Source organism: Malaclemys terrapin, chromosome 4 (assembly GCF_027887155.1).
Source record: "Malaclemys terrapin pileata isolate rMalTer1 chromosome 4, rMalTer1.hap1, whole genome shotgun sequence".
NCBI classification, from domain to species: domain Eukaryota; kingdom Metazoa; phylum Chordata; order Testudines; family Emydidae; genus Malaclemys; species Malaclemys terrapin.
Window position 1 is genome coordinate 67,551,835 of NC_071508.1, and position 24,836 is coordinate 67,576,670.

Here is a 24,836-nt window from a genome sequence, read left to right on the forward strand (position 1 = left end):
TTAGAATCATAGAAATTAGAATAATAGAATATCACGGTTGGAAGAGACCTCAGGAGGTCATCTAGTCCAACCCCCTGCTCAAAGCAAGACCAATCCCCAACTAAATCATCCCAGCCAGGGCTTCGTCAAGCCAGGCCTTAAAAATCTCTAAGGAAGGAGATTCCACCACCGCCCTAGGTAACTCATTCTAGTGCTTCACCACCCACCTAGTGAAAAAGTTTTTCCTAATATCCAACCTAAACCTCCCCCACTGCAACTTGAGACCATTGCTCCTTGTTCTGTCGTCTGCCTTCACTGAGACCAGCCTAGCTCCATCCTCTTTGGAACCCCCTTTCAGTTAGTTTCAGGTAGTTGAAAGCAGCTATCCAATCCCCTTCATTCTTCTCTTCTGCAGACTAAATAATCTCAGTTCCCTCAGCCTCTCCTCATAAGTCATGTGCTCCAGCCCCCTAATCATTTTTTTTGCCCTCTGCAATTTTTCCACAACTTTTCCAATTTTCCCACAACCTTCTTGTAGTGTGGGGCCCAAAACTGGACACAGTACTCTAGATGAGGCCTCACCAATGTCAAATAGAGGGGAATGATCACGTCCCTCGATCTGCTGGCAATGCTCCTACTTATACAGCCCCAAATGCCCTTAGCCTTCTTGGCAACAAGGGCACACTGTTGACTCGTATCCAGCTTTCGTCCACTGTAACCCCTAGGTCCTTTTCTGCAGAACTGCTGTCTAGCCACTCGGTCCCTAGTCTGTAGCAGTGCATGGGATTCTTCCATTCTTAGTGCAGAACACTGCACTTGTCCTTGTTGAACCTCATCAGATTTCTTTTGGCCCAATCCTCTAATTTGTCTAGGTTCCTCTGTTTCCTATCCCTACCATCCAGTGTATCTACCACTCCTCCCAGTTTAGTGTCATCTGCAAACTTGCTGAGGGTGCAATCCACGCCATCCTCCAGATCATTAATGAAGATATTGAACAAAACCAGCCCCAGGACTAACCCGTGGGGCACTCCGCTTGATACCGGCTGTCAATTAGACATGGAGCCATTGATCACTACCCGTTGAGCCCGATGATCTAGCCAGCTTTCTACCCCCTTATAGTCCATTCATCCAGCCCATACTTCTTTAACTTGCTGGCAAGAATACTGTGGGAGACCGTATCAAAAGCTTTGCTAAAGTCAAGGAATAACAAGTCCACTGCTTTCCCCTCATCCACAGAGCCAGTTATTTCATCATAGAAGGCAATTAGGTTAGTCAGGCATGACTTACCCTTGGTGAATCCATGCTGACTGTTCCTGATTACTTTCCTCTCCTCAAAGTGCTTCAAAATTGATTCCTTCAGGACCTGCTCCATGATTTTTTCCAGGGACTGAGGTGAGGCTGACTGGCCTGTAGTTCCCTGCATCCTCCTTCTTCCCTTTTTTAAACATGGGCACTATGTTAGCCTTTTTCCAGTCACCGGGGACCTTCCCCGATTACCATGAGTTTTCAAAGATAATGGCTCTGCAATCACACCAGCCAACTCCTTTAGCACTCTTGGATGCAGTGTTTCCGGCCCCATGGATTTGTGCTCGTCCAGCTTTTCTAAATAGTCCTGAACCACTTATTTCTCCACAGAGGGCTGGTCACCTCCTCCCCATACTGTGCTGCCCAGTGCTGACCTTGTTCGTGAAGACAGAGGCAAAAAAAGTACATTAGCTTTTTCCACATCCTCTGTCACTAGGTTGCCCCCCCCCCTTCAGTAAGGGGCCCACACTTTCCCTGACCACCTTCTTGTTGCTAACATACCTGCTAGCTGCAACTCCAATTGTGATTTGGCCTTCCTGATTTCACTCCTGCATGCCTGAGCACTATTTTTATACTCCTCCCTGATCATTTGCCCAAGCTTCCACTTCTTGTACACTTCTTTTTTGTGTTTAAGATCAGCAAGGATTTCACTGTTAAGCCAAGGTGGTTGCCTACCATATTTACTATTCTTTCTACTCATCGGGATGGTTTGTTCCTGCAACCTCAATAAGGATTCTTTAAAATACAGCCAGCTCTCCTGGACTCCTTTCCTCCTCACGCTGAATAGTGTCTGCCTCCATGAGTAGCCCTACTGAAATCAGTCATGGAGGAAGGAATAATTAAATGCAGGTAAAGCTGACACTTCATCATCTTCTTCCCTTTTCTCATCTAGAGCCGTTGGATCTAAACATCCACCATTTTCATCTGTCTGAGGTAGCACAAAAGTCCACTTGCTTACCATCTTCTTTGATGCAATCCATCATTGCTTCCTCAGCTTTCCTCAGTGTCTCTTTCCTACCACCCTCTCTTGCCATGTTACCTTCATCAGTCTCCTTCATGCATCTTCTACATTTGTCCAAACCAGCAAAGTCTTGCTTCCTAGTCCATATCCCAGAGTTTGACTTCCATCCTAATACTTTCATTCTGAAATCTGTCTCTTCATGTAACTCCTCTTATGGCTGAAAGACATCTAATCTCAAACATCCGTTGCCATGCTTCTGTACCATAAAACATTGAAGGGAGCTTTATTGTCTGTACAGTTGGACTTTTACAACCCCTGAGATGTCATTCCACATTCTTCCAGCACCCCCCCCCCCCAACCTACACTGTATCTCACTTTCAAGCTTGCCATCTTCTGGAACCCAGACACCAAGGTACTTGAACTGGTCAGTCTGGTTCAGTTGTGCTCCATTAATCTCCATGTACAGTTTCCTCATGGCACCTCTACTGATCCACATGACCTCAGTCTTAGACATGCTTCTTTTCATGCCATGCCATGCCAGCTTAGCTGGTAATATCACTGGTTTACTCTTTCCTTAGGAAATCCTTCTTTTGAGGATGCCCTTATTGCATATAGCATCTTCTCATCTTTTCACATGGGGATCTTCCTTCTGACATAGTCCATCAATATGACACACAACTGTGAATTTAGGGCTGAGCTCTGGTGCAGTCTGACTTTCACTTCAGAGGCATGTGTTCCAAAACATATTCAGATCACTGTTTTGGGTGACCTATATAGGTTATCTCCCATAGTTATTAAATACTCAGACATTCCATATTTCCTCAGCACTGATTTAAGCATCTGTCTATCAACTTTACCATATGGCTTCTCTGGATCTATAAAAGCCCAGAATTTATCTATTGGTACTCTAGTTGCTGTCTTGCCCACTGTCTCCTGTACTAAATTGATGCTTCATCCTCTCACAATATGATGGTTTGTACAGTGTTCGCAGTGTTGTTGTAGCTGTGTTGGTCCCAGGGTGTGAGAAAGACAAGGTGGGTGAGGTAATATCTTTTATTGTACCAACTTCTGATGAAGAAGAACTCTGTACTGCTCGAAAACCTTGTTTCTTCACCAATAGAAGTTGGTCCAATAAAAGATATCTCACCCACCTTGTCTCTCAGTTTACACAATAGCAGTCTCAGCAGAAAAATGTGAGATCCCAGCAGTACGGTGTGCAACATTTTGAAGCATCTGTGGGATTATTTATTATTAATAATAAATATGGATTTCATGAGCCTCTAAGAATCTCAAAGTGCCTCATAAACATTAGAGAATGTTTCCAAGTTGAAAAATCAGATCCAAATCCAAATTTATCATAACATCATAGGGCTATTTAGATCTGGTGTTCTGGATTGGCACATTAAAGAGAGTTCCAAGTTATGAAGTCTGAACCATGATCAAAATCTCCTGTAGTTTGAAGGGTATCAGGCCCAATATTCTAGTGTTGGTCCAGCTGTGACAAATATTAATCTCAAAATCACCTCTGAGAGATAAGGAAGTATTATTATAGCCCAACTAAAGAGGAAACTGAATTACATGAGTGTTAAGATATTTGATGAAGATCATACATTGTATCAGTGGCAGAGCCAGGAAAAGAACCCAAGTTTCTTGTTTCCTACTCCCCTTATCTAATCACTAGGCCAGGTTCTCTCACTGTGTTTTCATATGGAATATTTTATCAAATGCCATCAACAATTTGCTCAATGATTTGCAGGCCCTAAGAGGTCAGTCCCACAAATGCACGATTTTGCCACAGAAGTGCAATATTATAGGTAGCGCCATTTATGCTACTGATAGCTAAGGTTGTCTGACAGTTCCCATTATAAGACCTGGTTTTCAGTTTTCAGTTATAACATTTTGCCAAACTTTAACCATTCAGGCTTAAATTTTCCACATCTGATGTTTTGTGTGTGTGTGTGTGTGTGTGTATAAAGTTTCAGCTAAAAGTGTTCACCTGTTTCAGAGGGGGTCTTGTAGAAAAAAATAGTATGTGACCATGTAATTAAAATCTGTATCATAACGCATATGAACAAGGGAGCCAAATTAAGGTTACATGGGCAACCTTGATTCTGGTATATCCTAACTCTTGAGTGCTTAATTTTGCAATCTGAACTTTCTTTTAACAATGTGGGTCTGTATTAAATATATATGGATGATGTTATTCCTGTTATTGTCTATTTCGAGTTATCTTTCTACCTCTTATGCATCCTTTACTGTACTGATTCCAGTAGTGGGTAACAAGTGCAGCTGTGGCTATCTTCACAATTAAACACATTAATCACTTTAAATCCAGCATAACTCCACTGTTTTCAGTTAAAATAATTCCAGATTTATGCTGATGTGCATACTTGGCTACATATTCTGAGAGGAGATACAAAGACAGGAAAGCTCCAAACAGCTCAACTAATCTGATTCTTAGCATCCGTAAATTAGCTAGCAGGAAATAGGAGCTCCTCTTCTGTTGTGCCTAAGGTCAGCTTCCTGTGTCTGATTGACTCCTTATTTCCCATAGCTGCCTAAAGAATCCATTCTCTCTCTTGACAGGGAGGCTAATAGGGCACTCCTGTGTTCTCTCCTTAATCAAGTTGTCATTATAATGAACATATGATGTTCATATTTCAAACATCCACAAAGGTAAATGAGTCATATCACCTCAGGAAGGGATGCTGAGATAAAGTTTCTTGACACCTTAAAAGACTGCTTCTTGGAGCAGCTGGTCGTGAAACTGGCAAGAGGAGAGGCAATTCTTGATTTAGTTCTAAGCTAAGCACAGGATCAGGTCCAAGAAGTGAATATAGCTGGACCACTTGGTAATAATGACCATAATATAATTAAATTTAACATCCCTGTGGTGGGGAAAACTCCACAATGGCCCAACACTGTAGCATTTAATTTCAGAAACGGGAACTACACAAAAATGAGGTGGTTAGTTAAACAGAAATTAATAGGCAGAGTACCAAAAGTAAAATCCCTGCAAGCTGCGTGGAAACTTTTTAAAGACACCATAATAGAGGCTCAACTTAAATGTATACCCCAATTTAAACAACATAGTAAGAGAACCAAAAAAGAGCCACTGTTGTTAAACAACAAAGTAAAAGAAGAAGTTAGAGGCAAAAAGGCATCCTTTAAAAAGTGGAAGTTAAATCCTAATGAGGAAAATAGAAAAGAGCATAAACTCTGGCAAATGAAGTGTAAAAATATAATTAGAAAGACCAAAAAAGAATTTGAAGAACAGCTAGCCAAAGACTCCAAAAGTAATAGCAATTTTTTTTAAAATACATCAGAAGCAGAAAGCCTGCTAAACAACCAGTGGGGCCAGTGGATGATCGAGATGCTAGAGGAGCACTCAAAGATGATATGGCCATTGCAGAGAAACTAAATGATTTCTTCACTGTTGAGGATGTGAGGGAGATTCCCAAACCTGAGCCATTCTTTTTGGGTGACAGATCTGAGGAACTGTCCCAAATTGAGGTGTCATTAGAGGAGGTTTTGGAACAAATTGATAAACGATACAGTAATAAGTCTCCAGGACCTGATGGTGATCACCCAAGAGTTCTGAAGGAACTCAAATGTGAAATTGCAGCACTACTAACTGTCATCTGTAACCTATCATTTAAATCAGCTTCTGTACCAAATGACTGGAGGATAGCTAATGTGACGCCAATTTTTAAAAAGGACTCCAGAGGTGACCCTGGCAACTACAGGCCAGTAAGCCTCACTTCATTACCGGGCAAATTGGTTGAAACTAGTGTAAAGAACAAAATTGTCAGACACATAGATGATCATAATTTGTTAGGAAATAGTCAACATGGTTTTTGTAAAGGGAAATCATGCCTCACCAATCTACTAAAATTCTTTGAGGGGGTCAATAAGCATGTGGACAAAGGAGATCCTGTGGATATAGTGTATTTAAATATCCAGAAAGCCTTTGACAAGTTCCCTCACCAAAATCTCTTAAGCAAAATAAGCAGTCATGGGATAAGAGGGAAGGGTCTCTCGTGGATTGGTAACTGGTTAAAAGATAGGAAACAAAGGGTAGGAATAAATGGTCAGTTTTCAGAATGGAGAGAGGTAAATAGTGGTGTCCCCCAAGGATCTGTACTGGGCTCAGTCCTATTTAACATATTCATAAATGATCTGGAAAAAGGGATAAACAGTGAGGTGACAAAATTTGCAGATGATACAAAACTACTCAAGTTAGTTAAGTCCCAGGCAGACTGCGAAGAGCTACAAAACGATCTCACAAAACTGGGTGACTGGGCAACAAAATGGCAGATGAAATTTAATGTTGATAAATGCAAAGTAATGCACACTGGAAAACATACTCCCAACTATACATATACAATGGGGTCTAAATTAGCTGTTGGCACTCAAGAAAGAGATTTTGGAGTCATTGTGAATAGTTCTCTGAAATCATCCACTCAATGTGCAGCAGCAGTCAAAAAAGCAAACAGAATGTTGGGAATCAACAAGAAAGGGATAGATAATAAGATAGAAAATATCATATTGCCTCTATATAAATCCATGGTACGCCCACACCTTGAATACTGCATGCAGATGTGGTCACCCCATCTCAAAAAAGATATATTGGAATTGGAAAAGGTTCAGAAAAGGGCAACAAAAATGATTGGGGTATAGAAAGGCTTCTGTATGAGGAGAGATTAATAAGACCAAGACTTTTCAGCTTGGAAAAGAGGCGATTAAGGGGGGATATGATAGAGGTCTATAAAATCATGAGTGGTATAGGGAAAGTAAATAAGGAAGTGTTATTTACTCTTTCTCATAATACAAAAACAGTGGGCCACCAAATACAATTAATAGGTAGCAGGTTTAAAACAAACACAAGAAAGTATTTTTTCATGCAACGCACTATCAACTTCTGGAATTCCTTGCCAGAGGGTGTTGTGAAGCCCAATAAGGTTCAAAAGGGAGTTAGATAGATTCATGGAAGATAGGTCCATCAATGGCTATTAGCCAGGATGGGTAGGAATGGTATCCCTAGCCTCTGTTTGCCAGAAGCTGGGATTCGGTGACAGGGCATGGATCACTTGATGATATCCTGTCTGTTCATTTCCTTTGGGGCACCTGCCATTGGCCACTGTCAGAGGACAGGATACTGGGCTTGATGGACCTTTGGTCTGACCCAGTATGACCATTCTTAGGTTCTTATGTAGGTTGTTAATTTGTGACTCAGAACCTGAGAGGAAAAATATTCTAGTTGTAGAAAGAAGAATAATCAAAGACAATTTCATGAAATGAAAAATGACTGGGACTTACTCTTCTTTCATTCATCTCTATGGACATTTTTCTTAGTGGTGTTTAAACCTAAGTTCATTTTATGCCACAGTTCCTTACCTCTACATATACTGTAGTACAATATTAAAAAAAATAGACTAGGGAATTTTGTAATTATAATTATTCAGTTGATATTACAGTTATAGGGTGAATGCAACAACCTTGGATGACATGAGTCCCAATGACAAAAAATTAGTCAGTGGGTTTCCTTGAGTTAGCAATGACTACTTGTGTGACTAAGGGTTGCGGGATCAGGTGGTATTCTAACTGACACTACATAGAGCTAATCCAAACCTCATTGAAGTGAAGGGTCTTTGATCAGGCTGATTTATTCCTATTACTAACTATAGTACTATATGTCTAGTATCCTGGAAAATGTTATTTTAAAGTAAAATGTTTTTCTGGCATGACAGAGCACTTTCAATAAAACTGTTTGAGGCCAATTTCTGATCTTAGTTGCACTAGTGAAAATCTGATTCTCAATTTCCACTGAAACCAGAGTCTGGCCCTTTGAATTTTCTTGATCCTAAGACTTAGCTAATGGTACTTCTACTTGAAGTCAGGGAAGAATATAAAAGTTTTGTGAACTGCAGCCAAGGTAGCAACATAGCCATAAAAGTCAATGGTGTGGTCTTACGAAAAATACTGGTATATTAACAGAAACCACTATGAGGGGGTCTCCAATAAGCTGTATAGTGAATAGAATTATATAAAAACAATAATTCTATATTATTTATTGTAATATAAGAAATACATTTTGACAAACAAAAAAACAAAGATATGGACCCAGCTCTTCCTTAGTGCCTGAGCCAACTCTGATTTTAGTCAAAGTAAAAACATCAGTGGACCTCAGTGGGAACTGGGCTGAAGTCTTACATTGGTAGTCAATGGGAGTTGTACATATATGAGGGAGGATATTAATTCAGTCCTATATAAACGACAGTGTTCTAATCTGTCTTCAGAATAATTACTTGCATTTCTGAGTTGAGATTGTACCAAAACTGCAGCAGGATTTTGCCTAACATCCACATGATTGGGTTCAAAATTGAGCTCTTTTCTGAGGATATGAAAAATGTTGTAAATAAAGAATATTCTACAATGGGATTTACCAATGGAAGTTTGGAGGTAAGCACAGGTAGAAATGACTGAAGAGTCTGAAAAAAAAACCCAGTGAATTTGTGTTCATTTGATTTGGGGTTTTGGTTTGTCTATGAAGGATTTTCTTTGTTTATCTCTGGCTTTTTCTTAGTTTTTATTCATGGGAAGTCAGCTGGTACACTGAAGGCTAAGCTTAGCCCTCAGAGACAGAGTATGCCTGTGAAAATCTTAGTGTGCCCTGCAATCACAAGATTTGTTTGCTTTATTTATAGCAGAGTAAATAGAGTCAGAGTTTCATAGCCCATTTCCTCTTAAAAGTCCCTCAAAACTATGGGTTCCATTATCTCCATCTGGGATTATAGCCCCCACATTTCCCTCCCCACTCCTTGCAAAGTAAAGTCAGTCAAGAGAAGACATTCCCATCCTTGCTACATATTTTGTATCTACATGCCAAAACAGAAGTTCAGAGTATTCAGATACTTAGGCTTGGTCCACACTGGGGCGGGAAATCGATGTAGGAAACGCAACTTCAGCTACGAGAATAGCGTAGCTGAAGTTGACGTTTCCTAGATTGAACTAAGTTTATTTACTGCGGGTCCACGTGGCGCAGGCAAGCTCCCCCGTCGACAGCACTTCCTCCTCTCGGCGAGCAGGAGTTTTGCAGTCGACGGGGGAGCGCTTCTGGGATCGATTTATCGCGTCCAGATGAGATGCGATAAATCGATCCCAGAAGATCGATCTCTACCCGCTGAATCAGGCAATAGAGTGACCAGACAGCAATTGTGAAAAATCGGGACAGGGGATGGGGGGGTAATAGGAGCCTATATAAGAAAAAGACCCAAAAATCGGGACTGTCCCTATAAAATCAGGACATCTGGTCACCCTAGGCGGGTAGTGTGGACCTAGCCTTAGTATAAGTCCTGATCTAAAGCCCATTAAAGTTTATGGCAGTCTCCACTGATTTCAATAGCCATTTGCATGTAATGGCATTTGCAGAGTTAATATCTATATCTGATACAGTAGAAAATGTTTCAGTTTCACAATAGAATTATATTCTTCACAGTTAATATAAACAAATTAATTTACATGACAAAAAATGTGATAGTAATAGAGCTTTGCTTTGTCATTGCAAGCCTGCACTTGATTGAATTAGCTAAGGACCATAAACCAGTAGCTTATTTCAAAGCAGTTTGCTAGCAGCTTTAAACTGAATCAGTGTCAGGGCTAGCCCCAAGAGTTGTGGCTGCTGAGGGTATGTCTACACTTCAATAAAAAACCTGTGGCAGTGATCTCAGATCCCAGGTCAACGAAGACCCTCCCCACTCTCTAGGTTTCAGAGCCTGGGTTCCAGCCTGAAACTAAATGTCAATGCTACTATTTTTAGCCCGATAGCACAAGCCAGAGTCAGTTGACCTGGGCTCTGAGACACACTGCTGCGGGTCTTTTATAGCAATTTAGATGTACCCCAGGTTCCTTAATGACCCTCCTCATCTTGTGCTGAGCTTGGCAGAGGAAAGAATCTAGTTCTGCATCTCTGACCTACTTTTTTAAATGCTGCAAATGTTCCAGTGCAGATTCAGATATTTTGCTGATGTTAAGCTTTGTCTACCCTATAGCTTTTTTTAAATTCACATTCTAGACATGTGGGAAACCAAGACTCAAACATTTTTGGACCTTTCATAGATCATTATTTTCTCTTTGAAATGGGACCCTAGTCTGTTTTTTCTACTACCAGAAATGTAGACTGAATAATGGAGTTGGGAATTCAGTCTAAACGCATTTTCTTAACATTTCTGCGATGTACCACATTTTGTTTAGTATTGTGTTGCACTGTCCCTTTGGCTTATAGTCTGCATGGCAGCATAGCACTCAGAAATGTGGGGTATAGCACTTAGCCTAAAAATGTCCTATATCCTACACTGAAAGCTTGCAGTTTGAATAGAAGGGGCAGATCCTCAGCTGGTGCAAACCAGAATAGGTACATTGAAGTAATTGGGCCCTGTGCTGATTCACACCAGCTGAGGTTCTGGCCCACTAAATCTTTGGCCAAATTCATTCCAGTTGTAACTCTATTCAAGACAAGCCCCTTTGTTTGAATAGGAGACAAAGAAAAACACATGCTACCAACCTCTAATTACAAAGCTTTGTAATGCCAATTGGTGGTTTTAACACTGGAAAGTAAACTGGAAGTACTCCTACCTTCAGGTGTGTCTCAGGGTTTGGAAGAACTATTGAATTTTAGGAACAATTGTATTTTAGTGGCATTTGAAAGCAGAGAAAACCAATTCAGTAAATTTTGAGAACAAATCAATTTCTTTCTTACGTAAATTTTTCTCAAATCTGTGGCTTAAAAAAACCCTCCAGGAGTGATACCAAGAGGTATATTTATTTTCCTGTCAATATGCATGTGTATCACCCATTAGTTCTAATAATGTAACTTACCTTTATATACAACTGAAAGATCCCTAAATGCTTTCCGTGTCAATGATGTTAAGCCACTGCATGGGTACAATTTGGCACCCATTTATCAAAACAGCTAAACTAAAGTTTAAGACAGGAAGTAAAGACAAATGTACCTGTAACTGAAACTATGGGGAGGTGGAGTTATTTAGGCAGAATGTAATTACCAGTGTTGGAATTTAGCCAGAACACGATGATTAACACCCACCTTGTTTAAAAGAAAATAACATGGTTTCTTTAATAACCATAAGCAGACAGAATTTCATTTTTACGCAGTGTTGTAACCATGTCGATCCCAGGGTATTAGAGTGACAAGGTAGGTGAGGTAATATTTTTTATTGGACCAACTTTTGTTGGTGAGAGGAGACAAGCTTGTCAATCCCATCAAAAATAAGTTGATCTAATAAAAGATATTACCTCATCCACCTTGTCTCGCTCAGGATTTTATCTGACATACAGATATTACGCAAGTGCACTGACAGATTTTTTTTTGTCTACTCAGACTCTCACCTTGACATAAATCTAAGAAGATTATGACACTACAAAGAATAAGAAGCATCAGCACATTCGACTTTCCAACTTGTCAGCTTGAGCAATTAAATGAATTTTATTTTATAGCCTCATTCTTAACATGGACTACTTAGCTGCAAACTAAAATCAGTTTTAAAAAGACACCTAAAACCACTACAAAAACAAAAGTGGGGAATAAATCCAAAAGGAAAATGGCTGACTCATTTTCTTCTGAGCTTCGGGCTTTTCTGCTAAGCAGTAGATTGGCACAACATGGGTTCATGGATTGATTTGCAGGGTTTATGCAAACATTTATTTCTCCCTTTGTCTGCATGGGTTTCATGTCCCTTCAAGTTTTACTTTGAGTTTAATTTGTGAACAGACAAAAACAAAAAACACCATCACCACAACCCAACAAAACAACCAGGAGCAAAAGGTTTTGATGTGAGAGTGTAGATCAACCCAGTTTTGCTTTCATTCTTTTATATGACTATGGGATTGTTGTTAAATAGTTAAGACACACTAAAAGGCCGGATCCTCAGACTTCAGTGGAGCTATGCTGGTTTACTGCAGCTGAGGATTTTTGCCTGGTTTAGAAAGCAGGGGAGTCAAACTCCTTTGGAGGAGGGCCAAAATTCAATATTTAAATCTGATTCATGAGCCAGATTATAAATTCAGGACTATACAGTCCCCACAATGCAGAGTGCAGTTTTCACTGATGTCACTAGGAGATTTGCATAGATCTCAATGGTAGTCTATGACCTTTATTTAGTAACTACATAGTGATTAGGTGTTATTTGTTCTGGGCCATATTGTCAATTCATCACTCAGTGGAAAAAGTTGTTCCCCTTTAGTTCATAATGTTTTCACCCCTAAGCTCACAGAGAGCCAAGAAGCGATTACTACTTCTGCCCTTTGTTCCTTTTCCGTCCCCCTCCTCCTTTCTCTCCCTCCCCGCCCCCCGCTCCCTTTGTGAATCAACTCTGTTCTTTCCTCTGTTTCCTTCTGCACAGCAACTTGTAATTCTCAACCCAGTGGGCATCACCACCACATCCTTTCCCCATTCCATGCACTCAAACGATCAAGGATTAAAGACACCATTAGAGGGGCCTGAGTTTCAGAGGGTCTGAGAATCAGGCCCTCAATTTGGGCACAGAAGAATGAAGGCATCCAAAATCACTTCTCATGTTTGAAAATTTAGGCTGTAACTCCCCAAATACTGATTAGAATAGCAATTCTTACAGCTGTTTAAGAATGGACTCCAGCAGCTTTTGTTTGCAGTGACAACTCTTTGTGTTCTCAAACTGGTTGTGTAATTTTAAAAACTCATCATTATGTCAGTGGAAATATAATAAATAAGTACATGGGGTCAGATTCTGATACCCTTACTGTGGATGAGTAGCCCCCTTCTACATGAGTAGTCCCATTGACTTCAACGGAAGCACTTGTGGTATAAGATCATATTCAACATGTTGGAAGGTATCAGAATCTAGCCCATAATAACTTGCATTTATCCAGTAACTTACATCTAAAGGGATCCCAAAATGGTTTAGAAGCTACATCCCAGATCCTAATACTTCTAGTTACACTGAGTAGTCCTTTACTCCATGAGTAGTAGTACTGGGATCAGAATCTGGACTTATGTGGAGTACTGAACACTGAATCATCCTGCTGAAATACCTACTCTGCACATACTACAGCAGGGGTGGGCAAACTTTTTGGCCTGAGGGCCACATCAGGGAATAGAAATTGTATGGTGGGCCATGGATGCTCACAAAATTGGGGCAGGGTGCAGGAAGGGGTGCAGGTTCCGACTGGGGATGCGGGATCTGGGGTAGGGCTAGGGATAAGATATTTGGGGTGCAGGAGGGTGCTCCATTCTGGGATTGCAGGATTTGGAGAGTGGGAGGAGGATCAGGGCTGGGCTGGGGGTTGGGGCATAGGGAGAGGCTCAGGGGTGCGGACTCTGAGCGGCGCTTACCTCAAGCCATCTGGAGCACTGGAGCAGGGCCAAGGCGCATGGTGCCCCCCCCAACCTGGTGCCCCATCTGGAGCATCGGACCGGGGCCGAGGCATGTGGTGCGGTCCCCGCCCTGGCGCCCCAGCGCCCTGGCTGGAGTGCCGGAGCGGAACAAGCCCTAGATCCCGCCCCCTAGTGGGAGCTCCAGCCCATGGACTGTAGTTTGCCCACCCCTCTACTACAGGAATCTGTCTCATTACCCACCCTAGCTATCCTTACTCTAAATCTATAGGCAGTGTTGCCAACTGTCAAAATTTTATCACACGTCTCACGAGATGATATTTGGTGTTTTTCTTAAAGTGTCAGCTGCAGGAGGCATGTGATCAGGGAGCATATGTTTTTATTTATTTGTAAATAAATTTCTAGCTCTCATGGTTGTAAGGAAAAGCTTGAAAATCTGACTAGAGTGCATCCTAAGGGCTCAGAAACTAGAGGGCAAACAAAAAGAATACCAAATTGTTATAACAATAATTAGTAATAAAAACCCTTTCATAATTTTGGAGGCCCTGATTCATGAATTTTGAATGCATGGGGTTGGCAGTACTGTGTATGTCACCCTATTGAAGTGCTACTTGTAGGGAAAAAACATTAATATTTGTTTGTATGATGATATTTTCAGTCACTGGCATCTGTCCATTTTCCTGGAACTCTGACTTGCTTTTTATCCACTTTAACTAAAATGCTTACATTCTAAGGCCACTCTTTGGTTATGTGCTATGAAATCATGTAAAGCCAAACTTACTGGCAGTCTGGAACAATGAATTCCATTAGTGCAGGCAGTACTCCAGAAGTTTTAATTATTGTAGCCGTGTGAAAGTTGGTTCAGCTATTGACCCTAGCATGCCTTTGATTGCCTGGGTCTTGGTCATAGTTTACTAAAACATTGACTAACAGTTCATCTATAACAGCGTTTAAAAGAGAACTGGATAAATTCATGGAGGTTAAGTCCATTAATGGCTATTAGCCAGGATGGGTAAGGAATGGTGTCCCTAGACTCTGTTTGTCAGAGGGTGGAGATGGATGGCAGGAGAGAGATCACTTGATTATTACCTGTTAGGTTCACTCCCTCTGGGGCACCTGGTATTGGCCACTGTCGGTAGACAGGATACTGGGCTAGATGGACCTTTTGGTCTGACCCAGTACGTCCGTTCTTATGTTCTTATCTTCACTCCACTTTTTTTTTATTTGTTTAACGCAGTACTTGAGCTAGGTTGCTCAGGATGAAAATAGTTACAGCAAACAATAATTTTCTCTTCTAAATCATCAAAATAAGGAATATGATTTCATTAGGCAGAGTGGTCTAGTGGATAGAACAGTAGAGTGTGACCTGGTCTACACGAGGGGGGGGGAAATCGATCTAAGTTACGCAACTTCAGCTACGTGAATAACGTAGCTGAAGTCGACGTACTTAGATCGACTTACTGTGGGGTCTTCACCACCGTGAGTTGACTACTGCCATTCCCCCATTTACTCTGCTTGCGCCTCTCATGGCACTGGCGTACAGGAGTCAACAGGAGAGCGCTCGGGGGTTGATTTATCACATCTAAATTGATTTATCGTGATAAATTGATCCCTGCTGGATTGATCGCTGCCCGCTGGTAATGAAGACATACTCTTAGAAGACCTGATTTCTATTCCCAGTTCTGTTGCTGCGTGTCCTTGGTCAAGGCACATCCTTTCTTCGTGCCTCAGTTTCCCTATCTATAAAATGAAGATAATGACACTGACTTGCTTTGTAAAGTGCTTTGAGATCTATTGAAGAAAAGTGGAATATATATGTGCTAGATATTATTATTAGTTGGGGGAGGGGAGTTCTGTTCAGAGGATAGTTCCTAATAAAGTTCCACATCATTCTGTCTCTATATTTAAAGATTCCCCAAAATAAATAAACTAGCTAACCTTCTACTCTAGACACAATTTATTCCTTTAACAATAACAATGCTCTGACATATGTTATTTTAGTACTACTTTGCTGTTGCCTTTTCCTGTCACAATTATTTTTACAGCTTCAGAATCAGGATGCCAGGTCTTTGTTGTTATTCAAGCAGATGCAAATGGGTGTATAACAAATGTCTTTTTTGGCTTCCTCTGTTTCTTTCCCAAGCTTTTGTCTTGTTCCTTTTGAATGTTTGTGGTAGCTGGTGGTCAGTATGCACATCTGGTTTCTTTTCCTTTCCACATAATTTTATTTGGATTCTGTCCTACCTCTAAAAATGATAATACCTATATCTGTGAATATGTGCACATGTGTATATTTGCCAAATTTGGAAAATATGTAATATAAATAGCCCCAAACAAAAACACTGGATCTCAAAAAAACACAAAGTTTGAGCGGGAATAGAGAAGTTCAAAATTCAAATTTTGAGCGCTCTCTTGCTGTATGATGGCTGAACCCATGTAATGTTACATCCTAAATGCATAATCTTTGCATAAAACCTTTTCTCATGTGCTTCATCTTTGCATACCAGCAAAGGACTGTTCACTTTTCCCCAACATGGCAGTGTTACACCAATACAACACAATGGATTAACAATTCACAAATTAGTAAATAAATACAGGATTTATCTAGTAATTTTTCTTCTTAGTAAATTAGTAAGAATAAAAAATTAGTAAATCCCCAATCATTATTTTTTAAATTGCAAAGCTATTGTATTTCTCAACTTTTGAACATCTCACTTCTTCTACCACTAGAGTGCACCAAAATATTTGGTTCAAATGTAGTGATTTCCAGAACCGCTCATGCCTAAAACTATTGCTCCTTATTTCATCCTGTAAAATATCTACTCCATTAAAATATCTACATAGCTTTTAAATAATGTAAAATATCTACAGGACACTTTTAAAAGAGAAAGCCCAACTGATGTTTATGTATTATCTGAATAGTATACCTTTAGTTTGTTTAAAAGCTTTAAGTTTCAATCTCTCTCACACACACATATGCCCTCCTTACTCTCCCCCATTCTGTTTATATTCATTTCAAGCTTTGGGTTTCTAATACTGGATTTTTTTGGCAATGGTAAAGAAGCAGCTTGAAAAACATGAAATTTGAAAAGAGACAATTTTGACAGTTTTTCCTAGCCCAGAATATCAATGACTATAATTGAATCAGTGTTGTGACTGGGAATTGCTAATCTGGTTTATAATATTACTGCTATTGATGTCAGAGAGCCAGGAAAATAATGGTAGCTTTTAAAAGTGACAGCACCACATATATCATGCAGCAGATCTGAGCATGAGCGCTGATCCCAGTTCCTCAATCCCTAAACTAGCTGGGGTTGAGAGCACAAACTCAAAATTCCCAATGACTTTAATGGAGCCAAGATTTCATCATCAGTCTTGATAGGAGGGAACACCTTATGACATGAAAGTTGAGTGTTCCTATGGACATATCTTCTCCTACTTGATTTTTAGACAAAGAAAATGCAGTAAGTCTAATCTACCTGGATTTCAGTACTTGATACAGTTCCACACCGGAAATTATTAGTTAGATGGGAATTAATATGAGAATTGAAAGGTCAGTAAGAACTGGTTAAAGGGGAAGCTACAATGGGTCATACTGAAAGGTGAACTGTCAAGATGGAGGGATATTACTAGTGGAGTTCCTCAGGGATCAGTCTTGGGACCAATCTTATTTAACATTTGTATTACTGATCTTGGCACAAAAAGTAGGAGTGTGCTAATAAAATGTGTAGATGACACAAAGTTACCAATACGGAGGATGACCGGAATATCATACAAAAAGATCTGGATGACCTTGAAAACTGGAATAATAGAAATGGGATGAAATTTAATAGTGCAAAGTGCAAGGTCATTCATTTAGGGACTAACAATAAGAATTTTTGCTATAAGCTGTGAACTTATCAATTGGAAATTACAGAGGAGGAGAAAGACCTGGGTGTATTGTTTGATCACAGGATGACTATGAGCTGCCCGTGTGATGCAGCTATTAAAAAGGCTAATGTAGTCCTAGGATGCATCAGGTGAGGTATTTCCAGTAGACACAGGGAAGTGTTAGTACCATACACAAGGCACTGATGAGACCTCATCTGGAATGCTGTGTGGAGTGGGCAGCTGGTACACTCTCCCCACTGCCTTCTTGCCTTTGCAGAGCTGACTTGATTGGCTCACCACACACTGTAATCTCTGCCCTGTCACCCTTGGGAGAAGAGTGATGCAAGCAGGCTATGCCCAGGATGTGCCAGGGAGGGTACTACTTAGAAAATCACCTAATTTCCCTCATGAGAAAAGGTTGTGGAGCTCAAGTCCTTCATTGTGGAATAAAAGATTCCACAGTTTATTGCTGAGATTTTATGAAGGTGCAAGTGGGTGGGGCTGAAAAGGTTATAAAAAGTGTGGCTATGCTTTGGAGAAGCATCTGAACTTTCGGTATTTTTCCAAACCTGACAGCTACAACTTTGGAGGTGCTGATGCCCTGAAGAAACACATGTGAAAAAAAAAATCCTGCCTCTTTTGAGCCTACAAAGAGATATTGTGGTGCAGACAAGGCATCTCTGAAGTTCTGTAATCATCAATCTCCACCCTGTCTGTTCTGGGTGGAAATCCTACTATCCCTCTTTAATCTCCAAAAATCTAGAGTATTGATAAACCAAAATTCTGCTTAGGTGAATTTCCCTTTTTTACCTTTGTACCACTATTTGTATATGCACAGAAAAAGAGAAGCGATAATATTCATAGATTCATAGATTCTAGGACTGGAAGGGACCTCGAGAGGTCATCGAGTCCAGTCCCCTGCCCGCATGGCAGGACCAAATACTGTCTAGACCATCCCTGATAGACATTTATCTAACCTACTCTTAAATATCTCCAGAGATGGAGATTCCACAACCTCCCTAGGCAATTTATTCCAGTGTTTAACCACCCTGACAGTTAGGAACTTTTTCCTAATGTCCAACCTAAACCTCCCTTGCTGCAGTTTAAGCCCATTGCTTCTTGTTCTATCCTTAGAGGCTAAGGAGAACAAGTTTTCTCCCTCCTCCTCATGACACCCTTTTAGATATCTGAAAACTGCTATCATGTCCCCTCTCAGTCTTCTCTTTTCCAAACTAAACAAACCCAATTCTTTCAGCCTTCCTTCATAGGTCATGTTCTCAAGACCTTTAATCATTCTTGTTGCTCTTCTCTGGACCCTTTCCAATTTCTCCACATCTTTCTTGAAATGTGGTGCCCAGAACTGGACACAATACTCCAGCTAATACTAATATTTCAAAGGCTGCACAGTAGCAGTCAATAGGCAGCCCTGATTCCAGGTGATATTTAATTAGAATAACAGAGAAAGTGACCAGATCATTAACATTTGAAAGAAACACAGAATCTGTTCCCACTTAAGTATATATGACAGCAGTTTAGAGCCTTTTCACTCTAATACACAGTTCATCACAGTTCAGAAAAATACTTACGCACGTGCTCAAATCATTTCTATTCAGCAAGTCACTTTAAATTTGTGCTTAACTTTAAACAAATGCTTAAGTCCCTTTAAGTCAATGGGACTTATGCATGTGCTTAACTTTAAGCACATGCATAAGTGCGTGCTGAATTGGAACGGCATGCTGAACAGTGGGTTTATTGACCAGATCCAAAACCTACTCAAGTAAATGGAAGGACTCCCATTGGCTTCAATTGGCTCTAAATCAGGCTCCAAATATCTAATTATTCTAGAAGGTTTTTTTTTCTTTTTACATTTAAATACTATATTTAAGCAGCAGTTGTTTTTCTACTGTTCATAATAATTCTCCTTGTTTATCCTATTATTCTCAGGGTTCTGATGGCCCTTTATTAGCCAGTGCTACATTCATTCCTAAAAAGGAAGAGGGTAAAACAATGTCTGAAATAATAAATGAAAATGTAAAGAATCTATATTGCATGGAGGACTCAGGGAGATGACACTTGAGCAGCCTACAAAAAGAAATATCTCACATTTCCAACATAATTTATTCTGCAGCAGAAATATTTATTTTGATCTTTCTGACACTAACAATAACAACAACAACAAAAACAATTCTACTTCACAATTTCCAATGGGACGATGAAGGGATTTTTCACAGAATTCTATTTTTAAAAGATATCATTAAAGTGAAAAGGAGGATCATTAGGTGATTGTAAGATTCCTCTTCTTCAAAATCTGATTCCCTTCAGAGAAAGCTATAGATTTTTTATTGGTTATTTTTCAGAACATTGATTTAATGAAGATAGAAGTCAGAATGAAGGGATAACTGTTTTCTGCTCTCTAAACAACATTATTCCAATCCTTCTTCCCCAAATCGTGTATATCTTTTGACTGTCTTAAATCACACTGTGCATCTGTGGCAATAAATATCAAATGAATGGGGGGTGGGGAAGCAAAGGAAACTCCATTGGGGTAATGAGATTACTCTGGAAATAAAGCGGTGGATTACTGAAATCTAATTTGGAAGTGACGAAGTGCATGTGATTGCCAAGTAATTATTTCTGCACTGTTCTTGTCCATGGGGAGAATGGAGTTATTGGACATTGCACTATGTTAATGATGCCATAGCTTGACATTTACATGAACGTGCAGAAAAATTGGTCTTCCCAGTCCATTTTGTGACAGCACATTGCATCAGCTAAGAAGCCTGGCGTTAATATCACTGCACTGGAAACAACCTGAGTATACAGCATTTTTGGCTGGTCTATTGTCATGGAAGGAAAGGCATAACATTATACTACAGATTGCATCTAAAACGCTAATCATGTCACTCAACTCTCTATTGCAGAACATAAAGGAGAGGGTTGGGGGCAAATGGATGCTGCTAAGAGAAGTAATGAAGGAATGAAATACCCTGTACTGTATATACTGTATAGATCCGAAATGTAATTTTGGTTGCAATATTCTATCTGAGATGTTTTTGCTAGATAAATGCTAATGGAAAATCACTACCGAGGATCCATATTTACTAAACATTGTTATATTCAAAATACCAAGAATGATTAATAAAACAGCCTTATATTTCAGGTATGTGGTCCCTTCAGACAGTCTTTACTCAGACAAAGCTGTCATTAAATCAGCTGGGGTTTTAACTTAGTATGGACTGGGTCCATCATAAACAATCATGCTAAAACTAATCATTACCAGATTAAGGCATAGACACATTAGGTCTGTGCTTGACACCCCAAATCCCAGAGTAATGTGATGAAGTCAGAATCTCAGATTTTATTTTAAAATAAATTATCTTAGATGTCATGATTGTGAAGAAAAACTTGAAAACATGAACGGCGTGTAAAGCCACTCAGCAATGTCTGCCTGAGTCTGCAGACAGTCTTCAGCAGAGGGAAGAGCAGCAGCCACTGGAGCCAGGGAGGAGAAAATCCCCTCACAGCAGATCATCAGGCCACCTTGGTCAGTGGGGGCTGCTGCTATATGACAGGGAATGTCTTTTCATTGTTTGTGTGCACAATGTGGCCCTGATCCTTGGTTGGTGGCAATAGGTGTTATGATAATAAAATTAATAAACACTAATAATAGTAAAATACCTCTGTGCTCGCCCTTGAAGGAGGCTACCACTAGTAGCCTATGCTCTGCTTGGCTAGTGGCCCCACCTTTAGGGCCCCACCTTGCCTGATCTGACATTGAAGCTGATGCTTTGCTAGGTTTGCTTCCATAAACCCTAATTTTGAGAGGTGGGCTCAAGAAGCAAGATTTGGATTTCAAACTCTACACAGGGAAGGGGGGAAGGTAGATTCATGAATTTCTTAGGATTTTTCCCCATTATTTTTTAATTTTACCCCTCAAATTAATTTTTTTGAGTGCTCTAGCACCAACATACTTCTCTTCTAACCAAGACATATCAGTTGGCTTCTGCAATTTAGTTCTCAATTCAGGAAGATACATTGACTTCAATGAGATTAGTCATGTGCTGAAGTATCTACCTGAATCAGGAAGAAAACCTAGGGAAAATATGCTTTATAAATTGTATCTGCTTGTCAAATAATAGTAAGAATGCAAAAATAAACAAAGAAATAAAAATGTAGATAGACAAAACCCCGAAAGAGAAAACCATATTGAATAATGTCAGATTAAATCTATAAATTTACTGGGCTGCAAAGAAATGCTTTATCAAATGTCACCTCCAATGAACCACCATTGTAATGAACTAGATAGAAAGCATGTTTATTACTGTGCTCTCCTAGAAGGTATCAGAACTACCCAACTGTATTTCATATGCCACTTTTTTGGCAGATCAAGTTGGCAAGAACAAACTGAACAAATGCCCACTTTTGCCAAAAAAGTTGGGACAGGACTTAAAAAAAGGACTGTCCTAGCCAAAAGAGAGTGTATGGTCACCTTAATAGAGATTATCAGAAGGCAACATTTGCCTGTAAGTAAGGATTGCAGAATATGTGTCCATATTGTTGCATAAAAATAGATAGATGCGTATCCTGTATTTTTTAACCTCTGCTTCCCAGTGGCAGATTCCCATCTCTAAGCCTTAGTTTGACACCCCACCCCTATAAATATATATATTTAAAGTATTGATTGGTATTTTTCTTTGCCCTTCACACCAGTTGTATATGTCCATTGCCCCCTCGCACACCCATTTGAAGTCCAAGCTCATAGAAATATTTCATTGACAAACCCATCCTCTTCCAGGGCTTCCCACCAACTGAATGACACTTCCTCCTTTTCAATTGACACTGAGTGGTAATGTTAGCAGCTTTTCACTGTCCCAGTCAACTGAAATGACCTGATAGAAGAAGCAAAACAAATTAGATGTAAGGCAGACTGGAGATGAGACAGGTAAGCCTGTATTTTTCATGTGCTCCATCAGAGGCTTGTCCAATAAAGTCTGAACTCTGGCAAGTGCTTCGTTACAACAACAACAACAAAAAGGCAACCCAGCAACCTACGATTTTTGCCCTTAATTCCATTTTCTCAAGGGCAGCTGTGAAACTGATACATTTTAAGGTGCTGATCCTGCACTGCTGAAGTCAATGGGAGTTTTGCTATTGACTTCAATGTGAACAGGCCACATAGGTTTTATTTTCTAAGCAGTTTCTAAATTACAGTGTAATTTTACATGCCTGTGTTTGTATGTAATTTTCCACTACTGAATTTTCACATGCACATATATTTAAGGTTTGCACATCCTGGGTGAAATTCAATGCGCTGTACAGAAGGGCAGTACTAGGTTTATGCATCACTTTTAGCCATCATGATAGGGTTTAAGAAGTTCATTGTGACAGTCGTATATGTAACCCTCTGGTGAGTGTGTTACAGATCCCCTCTATGATAAATCCACAGAAGAAATTAGTCTGTTTGCCACCTACATAATTTTAGCCCATGCTGCAGACGCTCATGCTTTTAGCTCTGGAGATCCCAAGTGTGTTGGCCAAAATGGCACCTGTCATATCTGCATGGGGGTAAATTTCTGTCATTGTAAACTGTAATGCTAGCTGCTGAAGCAACTGATTTGCATGCTTGGATGTTGCTTGTGTGCACCAATTCACTCCTGCATGGGCAGAAATTTGTAGCAAAAAAGTCTACTATAATTTTAGTTACTAATGTCTAGACTTGGCAGAATTCAATTATTATTTTATCATATTAGTGGATAAAATCAATATTTATTTTAAAGCATTTTTTTCTATTTTTCTTTAAATTTCCACAGTTACACAAAATTATGGGTTGTATGCTTTTTATTATTTTTATCAATTTAAATTGTCAACATTTCATAAAATTATGGGTTGTAAGTAATATTTAATTTTTTTATTGATTTCAGTCTTCACAGTTGTGGGAAATTATGGCAGGTCAGATAATGGGAAGGTCAGACAATTATATAATGATAGTAGTTGATGATATTCAAAAAGTGAAAGCTTTATAAGCCATTAAAACACCTTCTGTCAGCATTTTTCTTACATTGTCTATCTGTAAATTTCGATGATTATCGACGGCAATATTTTTTTTCCATCGGCTGGTGTGTGTATGGTGAAATTGACGCTTACTGACATTTACTGATAAAAATCTAATCCTTCCAAGCCTACTAATATCTTAAATTACAGGTATGCAGAAATGTTATCTGTACAACTTAATTTCTTACACAAGGAGTAGAATAGAGGAAAGAACATTTACAAGGAAAGGAAATACAGTAGAATTATGGGAATATGAACTATGAATTTTAAATACAATATACTAATATTTTAAAAACTGTATCAAAGATTTGTTTGTAATCAGCTTCATAATTAATTACATAGTTCATCTGCTAATGTAACACAAGCAATGTCTTTACATTTCTCTTAATTCTGTTATTATTGTCAACCACTTTTATGTGGTAATAACCTTTGTATCTGTATTGATGGAATAAACTTACTGGCTGCAATCTCAAGAATTCGAAACAGATATGGGTCTTTGTTGAACTTTAGTATTTTCCTAACATCATAATGAAAGGGACTGGGGGGAATATATCCCTGAGAATATCTTTTGCATTGGTTTCTTATATCAGAATAGAAGTGTTTCAGTGTGGCACATTCCCAAGAGCTCAGATTAAAGTATCTGAAAATTTGATGTGAGGAATTTTCATAGTGTGTGCGTAAGCGTAACCTTCTCATCACAGGCCATCACCATGGATAGAATCTAGGTCCTTCAGAATTAAAGCATGGATGTATACCTGAAAGGAACTCATTTAGCTTGTAGCAATAGTAGGCACCTATCCTCCAAGAGGACCAGCCGTTAGAGGGGTACGGAACATCTTCAACAGCATCTTATAGAAGCAGAGATTCTACAGCAGTGAACAACATCAAGCAGTGGCTGCAAATTCCAGGAGATGTAGATAAAATAAGACACCAAGCCACCTGTAGTGGTTAAGTGGTCACCAGTTACTGTCACTACAGATTTCCTTCAGAGGGTGTGGTGCAAATGTGTGAATGGAAGCAACAGTGATGTACAAAAACACCTGAAAATGGTAATGTTGGAATTATATTTGGTGTAAAAGGGGAGCTCTGAAGACTATATTCACCAACTTTATCTACCCACATTGAGACTGCATATCAGAGCCACTGTCCTGGCCAAGGAAGACTAGATTAGTCTTCATTCATAGCTCATCAGTGTCACATTTCTTTTATCCAGAAGGTTCAAATTTGAGTTTTATGAGGCCTTTCCCTTCCTCAAAAGCTAAGCATATTACCTATGAAGTGCAT

General features: G+C 39.6%; 1 protein-coding gene across 1 annotated transcript in view; it reads left to right on the forward strand.

Moving 5' to 3' along the window:
• The window catches only part of FANCF (FA complementation group F), a 72,647-nt gene extending 60,921 nt beyond the window's left edge, over positions 1–11,726 (forward strand). Inside the window, exon 2 of the mRNA XM_054028768.1 lies at positions 11,643–11,726. The gene's annotated coding sequence lies outside the window, so the exon portion shown is untranslated. The remainder of the gene's footprint in view (positions 1–11,642) is intronic.
• The last annotated feature ends 13,110 nt before the right edge of the window (positions 11,727–24,836 follow it).